The following is an 11,244-nucleotide window of genomic DNA, read 5'->3' on the forward strand; positions in this document are numbered from 1 at the left end:
TTTTATTCTGCTGTGAGACTGATGCCAAGATTTACATGATTGCTGTGGATAGGAACTGGTTTTAGCATAAGGAAGATAACTGCTTTTCCCCCAGTGAGAGAGAGAAAAGGGAGAGAGAATGGGGCACATACATAGACAATATTATCTGAAGCTATATTCTTGGTCGGTTATTTTATTCAGTCTCTATTTTAGATTATGCTGCAAATAATAAAAGGCAGGAAGGCTACTGGCCTCAAGCCAGGAACACAGAAAACCAAAGAAACTATCGGTGCTTTAATGCAAATGTCCAGCTATAATGGAAGGAATACATTGTTTTTATATAGAGTTGATCACAGTGCACCTTGTAATATGTGCAATTAAGAAAAACTGTCATTAGAATTTGCCAGGTGGAGATTTGTGTTATATGCAGGGTCCTTTAGAAAAGAGTGACTGTAGAACTGTGTATCATTACAGTTATTTTAGCAATTCATTGTCTGTATAGTCTTCTGTGCATTCTTTGATTTTGTATCTCATGCTCTGAATGTTAAAAGAGGAGGCAAGATTTTTGCTTATAAGGCAGACTTGTGTAACATGAAATAATTTACAGCCAGTTTTTAGACTGGTGTCTTTTGTTAACCTATGATACCTATGGAAAATGCAATGTTTTGAGATACTGAAATACGTCTGCATCACAATGCAGGGAACTTCACAAGCAAAGCAAGACTCCAAAGTAAGCAGACAATAAATACTGGTGGCAGAAGGCAGTTTGAGGGAGTTGAGCACTGAGAGAGTATAGGGTTTCAAATGGAATTATTAACAGATCGTTTAACAAAATTTTAGTATTTTTTCTAATTATGTCATACACACTGAACAAATAAAATTTAATCCCATAACTAGTAATTAAACAAATGAGAAATAAATATTATCTTCTTGGTCTAAAAGTTTAAATTCAGTAATTGGAAGACAGTATCATATTACCAAGTTAAATATTCTGAAGTTCCTGAACTAAATATATATAACAGAAAAAAGGGTAAGAATTCCCATCGTTGCCTTTTCCCTCAGTTACTTGCATGGACAATTTATCCTGACATTAAAATCAAATCATCTAACTAGAATGGCTGATTTTATGTTTTTCTGTCTTGTTGACTGCGAAGTTATCTCATGAAATTTAGTTACGTAAGGATAACTGACCTTTCAATTAAATTCTGCCTGTTACAGTACTAGTTTTGCTGCTACAAAATAGCATACTTGAGATATTCAGTTATCACCTGTAACATTTTCAAAGGGCATTTCTTGACAAAAAAGAAGTGTCATCTTAGGGACACTGATAATAATTGCTTAGTATTTTTTCATATGGTAAAGATTACCTTTAGTATCAGTGTTTCTTGAATGGAAATTTTAGCAAAGCCTTGAATTTGGGGTATACACACAGGCTTCCTGGAGTTTAGAAGTTCATCTGAGCAATTGCTACTACCCAAAGTCTTAGTGAACCTTCCATTCTACCACAACTCCTCTCAACACAGAATTATTTTGAAGAGAAACCTAATAATCCGATACATAGCTACAAAATTACCACAAGGGTTCTCATTAGCATTGATGTATCCTCAAAAACATTTTTCTTTTTAAAACATGGTAAACTGGGACTTGGTTTGGGATTTGTCCTGGTTTAAACCCAGCCGGTAACTTGGAACCACACAGCCGCTCGCTCACTCCCCCACTTCTTCCTCCCCCCACTCCTGGAGGGATGGGGAGAAGAATCAGAGGAATGTAACTCCCACGGGTTGAGATAACAGCACTCAAGTAACTGAGGTATAATACAAACCACTACTGCTACCAATAATAATGATAAGAGGAATAGCAAGGCGAGAGGACACAACCGCTCACCACCCGCCGACCGATACCCAGCCCGACCCGAGCAGCGATCTGGGCCTTCCGGGTAACTCCCCCCAGTTTATATACTGGGCATGACGTGCTGTGGTATGGAATACCCCTTTGGCCAGTTTGGGTCAGGTGTACTGTATCTGCTTCCTCCTGGCTTCCCCTCCTCCCTGGCAGAGCATGAGACTGAGAAAGTCCTTGGTCAGAGTAAACATTATTTAGCAACAACTAAAAACATCGGTGTTATCAGCATTGTTCTCAGACTGAGAGTCAAAAACACAGCACTGCACCAGCTACTAAGAAGGAGAAAAAATGACTGCTGTAGCTGAACCCAGGACAGGGTTTTACACACACGCACATCCGCCTTTTAGGATGAAGCGATGACATGCGGTTCTCTGTTTCAAAACTTATTATTTATGTTTTCCTACCTCCTCCTATGTCACATTTGACTTGAATTTCTCTTTCATAGGGAGGAGAGTACTATGGGAACAAGTACCTTTTTTCTCCCATCTCTGTTTTCCACGGTTGGCTAATGAAATTTCTAATGGTAATTCAGGGCAAGAGGTCTTAACAGGAAGTTCAGAGAGTGTGAAGTCCAGCTCCTGCAAACTATTTTGACCTCCTACAAATCACAGGTTGTAGGCCTTTCATCAATACTTCCCATATCAGTTTGGAAATTGTGCCTCAGGCATACTGAAGAAATAAGGCAATTAAATAATTAGACGATAGAATATTTCTCCTACCCTAAATACATTGTTTCAAATTGTAATAAATAAAACTTTTTTGAAGTACCTAATTAATATTTTATCTACCTTGTACTTTGATAATTGGATTTTACTCTTTTATCTGGTAACTAAAGGATACTCTACTACCAGCTGGTTTCCTTCTATACAGATATTTATAATTATGACCAAGACAACTCACTATCTTTTCTATGAAGCTAAATGGGGAGTCTGTCAAAAAGGCAGACTGTAGGGAATAACATGTTCATTCTTCTGTCCAAAATGAAAATCCCACCTCACAAAACTGACAACCTTATACAAAGCTATAACTAAGCTAAAATCTTTAACAGCTTAAGCTTGGGCTTCTCAGTGCTAGCTCAAACTATCACCATATTCAATATGTTCCAACACAGTCCAGCAGGCTCAGTGCAGAGGCAGAGCAAGTTCACATTTATTCCTGCAAAATACAGTATAAAACTATCCTACATATGACAAAGGTGGGTTTAGGACTTCTTTGAGATACATGCGCTCACAGAAATTTTCATAATTTCAGCTGAAAAAGAAAGTCTTTTTTAGTTTTGTTAGAATTTGGGATAAAACTGACTTTTGTAACAGGATATCAGGTCACTCTTTTGGCCATTTCATGCATTCATATGGTTAAGTGCAGGACTGAGCCAAAACTACCAGCAGCTGACAGCACTTCTTTGCCTCAGTTCTTTTCTACACTTGCAGCAGAAGTCAGTGAGAAAGGAGAAAGTGCCAATGAAAACAGTAAATGTAACTATATATACACCACGTCAGTGGAAAATACCTAGAAACATACTGCTTTCCTATAAAACATGAAAAAAAAAGGTCAAAACTCAAAAATATATGTGCAAGCTGGATTTCAAGCAGAAAAACAGAAGTCTTGCTGGCAGCTTCCCAGCTTTCCACACTGCTGCTGCTTTATTAACTGAGTCCTATAGAGCTATTTTGCAAAACAACAACCACATTGTTCCTATACTTAACAAGAAAATACAGATTAATATATACTGCAAGAATACTACTGCATTAATTAAGAATTAATATATACTTTCAAGAATACTACTGCATGTTGTTTCATACTGTGTAAAAAATCCCTAGGAGGCAAATATGAGTTTGTAAAAGCTTATAATGCCTTCTTCTACTACCACTGTCATCTGTATCAATCATCTGTACAACTGGAAATCTAGAGATAACAAATGATGCTATATCAATTAACTATGTACATGTCACTGGTTAACCAGGTCATTCCACACTAGTTTTAGTGCCCTCTGTTTTGCTTTGTATGACCAGCATAACCTTATCTCTCCTAAAAGACTGTTTTGACATAGTTTCATTTGACAACTCATGAAATAGCTCTTGATTGCTACTCTCTCACTTTCCTCTTTCTCTGCCAGGCTATAGCAGTGGTCTACCAGCAGGTCTGGCTTCATCCACTGCCAGGTTCCACTGAGTATTCAGACCTGGATTGAGGAGCTAGTCCGGTTCCTGGTAGACACACAAAATGGGTAGCAGGGATAAACCACTGCAGTGTGTGGTTCCATATGTATTTCCTGACATATTTAATTTGGGTGTATATCGTGACATTTGAATTGGCTGTATTTTCTTCAGTATTTGGAACACACAAATTTCTGTACTGCAAAACAAATACTCATGTGTTAGAGATGCTTGGAGTATGTTATTAATTTTTCATGCTCCTTGATGCAAAGGTACAAGCATGGATATTCTCACAAAACAAGCTTATCTGCTCTTTGTGACTTAATGGATTTTTATCAGAAAGCTTTGCAATGAGAAAGACAACTGACGTACCCATGCAATATGCAACCCTATCTGTACATAGGCAGGTGGTCTCTGGATAATTCAGAATGACATGGAAGGATGTTGAAGAAAAGTAAACAGAACAACTACAGTTGTTCTCTATTCCAGGGACTGCTACTCTCTGAGATAAATACTGCTTTGGAGTGCCATGATTGCTTTACAATACGAAAGCAAACAGATGATCTTACAGTGTAAGTCTTACAGGGAAGTCTTACAGCATAAGTTAAAAGTACTATAGGACACTAGAGGAAATATACAGACAGCAGGGCAGGTACTGCTGCTTAGAGTGAGACTTCCAAGTACTGAGATTCTTCTTCAAGTGGAGTTTTAACAAAACTCAATTACAAAAATTCTACCAACTTATTACAATAAACTCACCATGTAATATAAAATTCAGGCACCAAAAAAGACAGAAACAGAAGTTTCCTATAACATTCCCTAGGGTGATAATTTCTGATACTGACTAACCTACCAAATTCTAGGATATCTATAAAACTATACTTGACACAATTCAATAAAATTCATGGTTTTATTTGGAAGTCAGACTCCTGAATCATAGAATCATTTAGGTTGGAAAAGACCTTTAAGATCGTAAAATCTAACAGCAAACCTGGTACTGCCAAGTCTACTACTGAACCATGTCCCCAGGTGCCATATTTACATGTCTTTTAAATACCTCCAGGGATGGTGACTCAACCACTTCCCTGGGCAGCCTGTTCCAATGCCCAACAACCCTTTCCATGAAGAAATTTTTCCCAATATCTAGCCTAAACCTCCCATGTCACAACTTGAAGCTATTTCCTCTCATCCTATCACTTGTTACTTGGGAGAAACACCAACACTCACCTAGCTACAACCTCCTTTTAGGTAGCTGTAGAGAGCGGTAACGTCTCCCCTCAGCCTCTTTTTGTCCAGGCCAAACAAACCCAGTTCCCTCAGCCACTCCACGTAAGACGTGCTCCAGGCCCTTTATCAGCTTCACTGCTCCTCTTTGGACCCACTCCAGCACCTCACTGTCTCTCTTGCAGTGAAAGGCCCAGAACTGAACACAGTATTCAAGGTGCAGCTTCACCAGTGCTGAGTACAGGGGGACAATCCCTTCCCTAGTGCTGCTGGCCACACTATTTCTGATACAGGCCGGGATGCTGTTGGCCTTCTTGGCCACCTGGGCACAACCTGGCTCATGTTCAGCTGTAGTGTTCAACAACCCCAGGTGCTTTCCTGCTGGGCAACTTTCCAGCCACTCTTCCCCAAACCTACTTTTGTGACCCAGCCACAGGACTATTTTAATTCCTCTGCATTTGCGGCTGTCTCATATCTCTGACACACAAGAAATTCAAGTCTGACACCCCAAGTATAGAATCATAGAATCATGGCCCTCCTCTGGACTTGCTGCACCAGCTCCATGTCCTTTTTATGTTGAGGACACCAGAACTGGACACAATACTCCAAGTGAGGTCTCATGAGAGCAGAGTAGAGGGGCAGGATCACCTCCTTTGACTTGCTGGTCACGCTTCTTTTGATGCAGCCCAGGATACAGTTGGCTTTCTGGGCTGCAAGCGCACACTGAAGCCGGCTCATGTTGAGTTTCTCATCAACCACGACCCCCAAGTCCTTCTCCGCAGGGCTGCTTTGAATCTCTTCTCTGCCCAACCTGTAGCTGTGCCTGGGGTTGCCCCAACCCAGGTGCAGGACCTTGCACTTGGCTTGGTTAAACTTCATGAGGTTGGCCTTGGCCCACCTCTCTAGCATGTCAAAGTCCCTCTGGATGGCATCCCCTCCCTCCAGCGTATCAACCGAACCACACAGCTTGATGTTGCTGGCGAACTTACTGAGGGTGCACTCAGAGTTTATGGATACAAGCTCCTTAAACATGTCATGTTCACAAGTAATCAAACTATCAATAGAAAAAATGAAGAAAAAGAATGAAAGTTAAGGGAAGTTATCTATTCCAATAGTTCCTTGACTGTAGGGAAATACACTTCTTTTCCTTTTATACATCTTCTATGTATCTAGTTCTTGTTGGGTTTGAGGTTGGATTTTGGGGGTGTTTTGGTTGGTTTTGGTTTTTTTTCAATATATAACTAGCTTCCACAGCCCTTTATAGGAAAATATTTGCCTTGGCTCATACAAGTTTTTTGGTAGCAGAAATTTTCCACTTTTTGTTGATCTATGGTTGCTGTGATAATACAGTTATTTGAAAAGGAAAATTGGACAGCTTTGCGTTATATACAATATTCATATGCCTGATGTTTTTTAGCTGATTCATTCCTGGGAAGAGTAGCTAAAGGAAAGAACTCTGCCTATCTACTTTGAGTTTAGACATCTCTTAGAAAGAAAGAACTAACACACAGCAGTGCAGGTACATACACACACAACCACATGTGTGGTACATATGGCCATCTGGAGCTAGCTACTTTGTAGGGGATAGACACACATTCTGAAGCCCAAAACAGCTTCTCATGCTGTGTAAGTAAGAATCTTGTAATAGGCTACACACCATACAGGTGTATATAAAATGGCAAGTTTTGCCCCAGGCAGTAGGTAATTTAAGATATCTAAAAGCTAGTATTCGAGCCTACAGTTTGTCATGATCCAAAATCCACGGATTAACTTTAACATCTTTAAAAAGCTATATATATACATAGAACATGCTAAACCTATTGATTTTGCCAAATATCAAATTGTCTTTTATTTTGGACTATTAAATTACATATCTAATAATGGCCTAACAAATCACCTCCAACTGCATAAGCAACTGTAGAAATGCACAGGTAGCTGGCTTTCACAGTTGGAGAGTTCTACTCCTCTTCCTGCAAGCAGGAAGTTTTTTCTTTAATGCGTATCCTCCTGACTGACAGGAACTACAAAAATAGCTTAAAAAATGCCTAACTCTGCAGACTGAAGGTTTTTCTGAAAAGGAAGTGCCTTGACTACTGAGTGTCCCTGTGTGAGTGTATGCAAATATATGTATACATACATGCAGTACAGTATACATACTTTGTTACAGTTGTTCTTCCACTAACGTCTGCGCAGACAGGAGTTCAAGCAGTGTTCTAGCCAACTGTCTTCTTACACTTTCAGGTGAAATTACTAAAGAAGGGTTCTAGTTCAGAATGCCATGCTCCACTGCTGTCTTTACAACCATACAGACTTAAGAAAATTACTTGGAGATGCCACTGTTCACTCTATTACCCTTGTCCACAGTCATTGCTGCCATTATTTTATACAATTGCAGCATTGTGTAAGTAACGGACTATCAGAAGCTTGAATATTTACATTCAAAGTTAAACTGCAACCACAGAATGTAACTATTAGAGCTGTCACAAAGTGCTATTTAACAAAAAAATGGGGGGAAGAAAAGTACATTTGTGGGTTTTTTTGCTTTTTTTTCTCAATTGTATTGAGAAGGACATCTTAAGACTGTTGGTCCAAAGACAACTAATTATTTAAGCTGGGTTTTTTTTCTTACTGCCAAAGTTATAAAATAAATTATATAAGTTGGATTTCAGCATGCATTCTACACTGAAACATTTTTTTGATACATTGAAGTGCAGCTGCATTCTTCCTCTGAAATAAAGGCATAGAGGGTTTTATGAATACTGTCCATATTTCAAAGATTTGTAACTCCAGTATGCCTATTGTTTAAATAATAAGATTTTTTTCCCAACTATTCATCCCAAACTTGATTTGGAAACACCTTTTTTTTTTCATATGAACTAACCAGTAGGGCAGCTTTATGTGCCCTGCCTTTATGTGCGTTTTGTTTGCACTGATGGAACTGACAGTGCTTCTAAATGGAAGGCAGGAATTAATTTTTGATACCGTAGAAGTTAATAAAATCCAAATAATGCCTATTCAAAGATGTATCTATACTGGAAAATTACTGCATATTGAGATATGCTAAAAGCCATATACCCAAGTGCTACTCTGTACAACAGCCCTTCAGGTGTTTTAGTGTATATTTAAGCATGGGTTAGCATCTGCCAGTTTAAGAGAATTCATCCTTGTATTCTATTTGTACTAAAAAAACAACCCAGAACATATACAATTTTGCCATGATTTAAGTGTTGCTTTACAAATAGACTTATCATTGGTTGCTTAAGCTGTTGTCTAAGCTGCTGGAATCCAGTTTTGCCCACTCTCCAGAGCAATTCCCTTAAGATTTTTTTTTTCCATGACACTTACTAGACCTTGGCAGTACTTCAGTCATTGAAATCTCTATCATACTAGCCAATATTGTCTCAATTTTTTTTTATACTATACTTTCTATCTCTGTTCAATTTGTTTTATACTTGCGTTATAGGACTGATCAGTGAAGACCATCTTTTTCACTTTTTATTTGTAGAGCCCACTGTACAGCAAATTCCTTGTTTCTGACTAGGGCCCCTCTTTGTGTCAGTAATACAAACATGGTAAGAAGAAAGCTTTTCACTAAGTACAGCAGATAAGGTCTGAAGTATTGACTTCAACTGAGTTCTATGACAGAAGGTCTAAGGGGATTAGGTCTGCATTTCTACAGTAAAAGTGTCTGCATATCACCCTAAAGATGAAATTATTAATACTTCAGCTTTGCTTGAAATAAACACACTTTCTGGATGAGATTTTTCATTAACATTCCAGAAGTCATATGCTGTTTATTACAGTGTTATCACACACATGCAGCCATTTGTTACAGAATAAACAAAATGAAAAATCTTTTAAGTTTCACTAGGTTAAAAAGCACCAGCAAAAATGTGCCACAATTCATTACTATGTTACTTGAAATCTAGCTTTCATAAACATGAAGCTTTGTTTGTGGATATATAACCAAATCACACCAAATATGCTGTCAGTGACCTTATCTAACTAGTTTTCATTGATCTAAATATATGTTTCTTAGCTGTTATAAGTTTTACAACAGTGTTCATTAAAGGTTGGCAAAAATATTTAACTATAGCTTCACTGGACTCTTCTGCAATGTTCTGGTTGCTGGGATATTGTGCTGAAGCATCTTGATTCTTCAGAATAATTTTGTGTATTATAAGCCCTAACCCGCTATCTTTATGCAGCTGGACACAGGATTGAAAAAAAAAAACCGCTACAAAGGCTTGCAGAATTAACAGAATAGTGCTAGTTGTGTGCATTCATATTCTCTATGGGTTCACTTAATGAAACGGTGAAAGCTGATGGAACTAACATATTCTATTTTACAGTAAGGATAAGCACATGGACAGAACTTCCATGACCTCCTGACTCTTGTTTCAGACTCATAACTTCTTCCTCCATCCTAGTAATGTAAGTGTCATCAGGGTTCTGGTGAACTGTATTAGAATACTGACTGAGTTCTTCACATGATCACACAACCAACCAGCCAATTAACAGAGAAATATCTACAATGGGATTACAGCATTAGTGCATAAGGGAAGACGTCATCTACCTGGTATTGTGCAAAGCATTTGACATTGTCCCACAGCGTAGAATCATAGAATAGTTAGGGTTGGAAAGGACCTTGAGATCATCTAGTTCCAACCTCCCTGCCATGGGCAGGGACACCACACACTAAACTATATTGCCCAAGGCTCTGGCCAACCTGGCCTTGAACACCTCCAGGGTTGGAGCATTCACAACTTCCTTGGGCAACCTATTCCAGTGCCTCACCACCCTCACTGTGAAGAACTTCTTCCTTATATCTAATCTAAACTTCCCCTGTTTAAGTTTAAAGCCATTCCTCCTCGTCCTACCACTACAGTCCCTAATGAAGAGTCGCTCCCCAGCATCCTTGTAGGCCTCCTTCAGATATTGGAAGGCTGCTATGAGGTCTCCACGCAGTCTTCTCTTATCCAGGCTGACTGGAGGGACATAGATTTGACAGATAGACCACTTGCTGAATAAGGAATTGGCTGCACGGTCACACTCAACGAGTGGTGGTCAACAGCTCAAGGTCCAAGTGGAGCCCAGTGACAAGTGGTGTAAAACATGGGATGGTATTGGGACTGGTGCTGTTCAACATCTTTGTGGGTGGCATGGACAGTGGGATTGAGTGCACCCTCAGCAAGTTTGCTGACAACGCCAAGATGTGTGGTGCAGTCAACACACTTAAGGGAAGGGATGCCACCCAGAGGGACCTGGACACGCTTGAGAGATGGGCCCATGTGAACCTCATGAACTTCAACAAGGCATGTGGATCGGGGCAATCCAAAGCACAAATACACGCTGGGTGGAAAATGATTAAGAGCATCCCTGAGGAGAAAGACTTGGGGGTGTTGGTTGACAAGAAGCTCAACATGACTCAGCAATGTGCACTTGCAGCCCAGAAAGCCAATCATATCCTCGGCTGCATTGAAAGAAGTGTGACCAGCAGATCGAGGGAAGATATTGTCCACCTCTGCTCTGGTGAGACCCCACTTGGAATACTGTGTTCAGCTCTCGGGCCCCCAAGATAAGAAGGATGTGGACCTGTTGGAGTGAATCCAGAGGAGGCCACAAAGATGATCAGAGGGCTGCAGCACCTCTCCTATGAAAACAGGATGAGAGAGCTGGGGTTGTTCAGCCTGGAGAAGAGAAAGCTCTGGGAAAACCTGCCAGCAGCTTTCCAGTACCTAAAGGGGGCCTACGAGAAAGCTGGAGAGGTACTTTTAACAAGTACATGTAGTGATAGGACAAGGGAGACTAACTGAAAGAGGGTTAATTTAGTCAGATATAAGAAAGAATGCTTAACTATGAGGGTTGTGAGACACTGACACAGGTTGTCCAGAGAAGCTGTGGCTGCCCCATCACTGGAAGTGTTCCAAGACCAGGTTGGATGGTGCTTTGAGCAACGTGGTCTAGTTAAAGGTGTCTCTGC

This window comes from Nestor notabilis, unplaced genomic scaffold (assembly GCF_000696875.1).
Source record: "Nestor notabilis isolate BGI_N333 unplaced genomic scaffold, ASM69687v1 scaffold892, whole genome shotgun sequence".
In the NCBI taxonomy this organism is placed as follows: Eukaryota; Metazoa; Chordata; class Aves; order Psittaciformes; family Psittacidae; genus Nestor; species Nestor notabilis.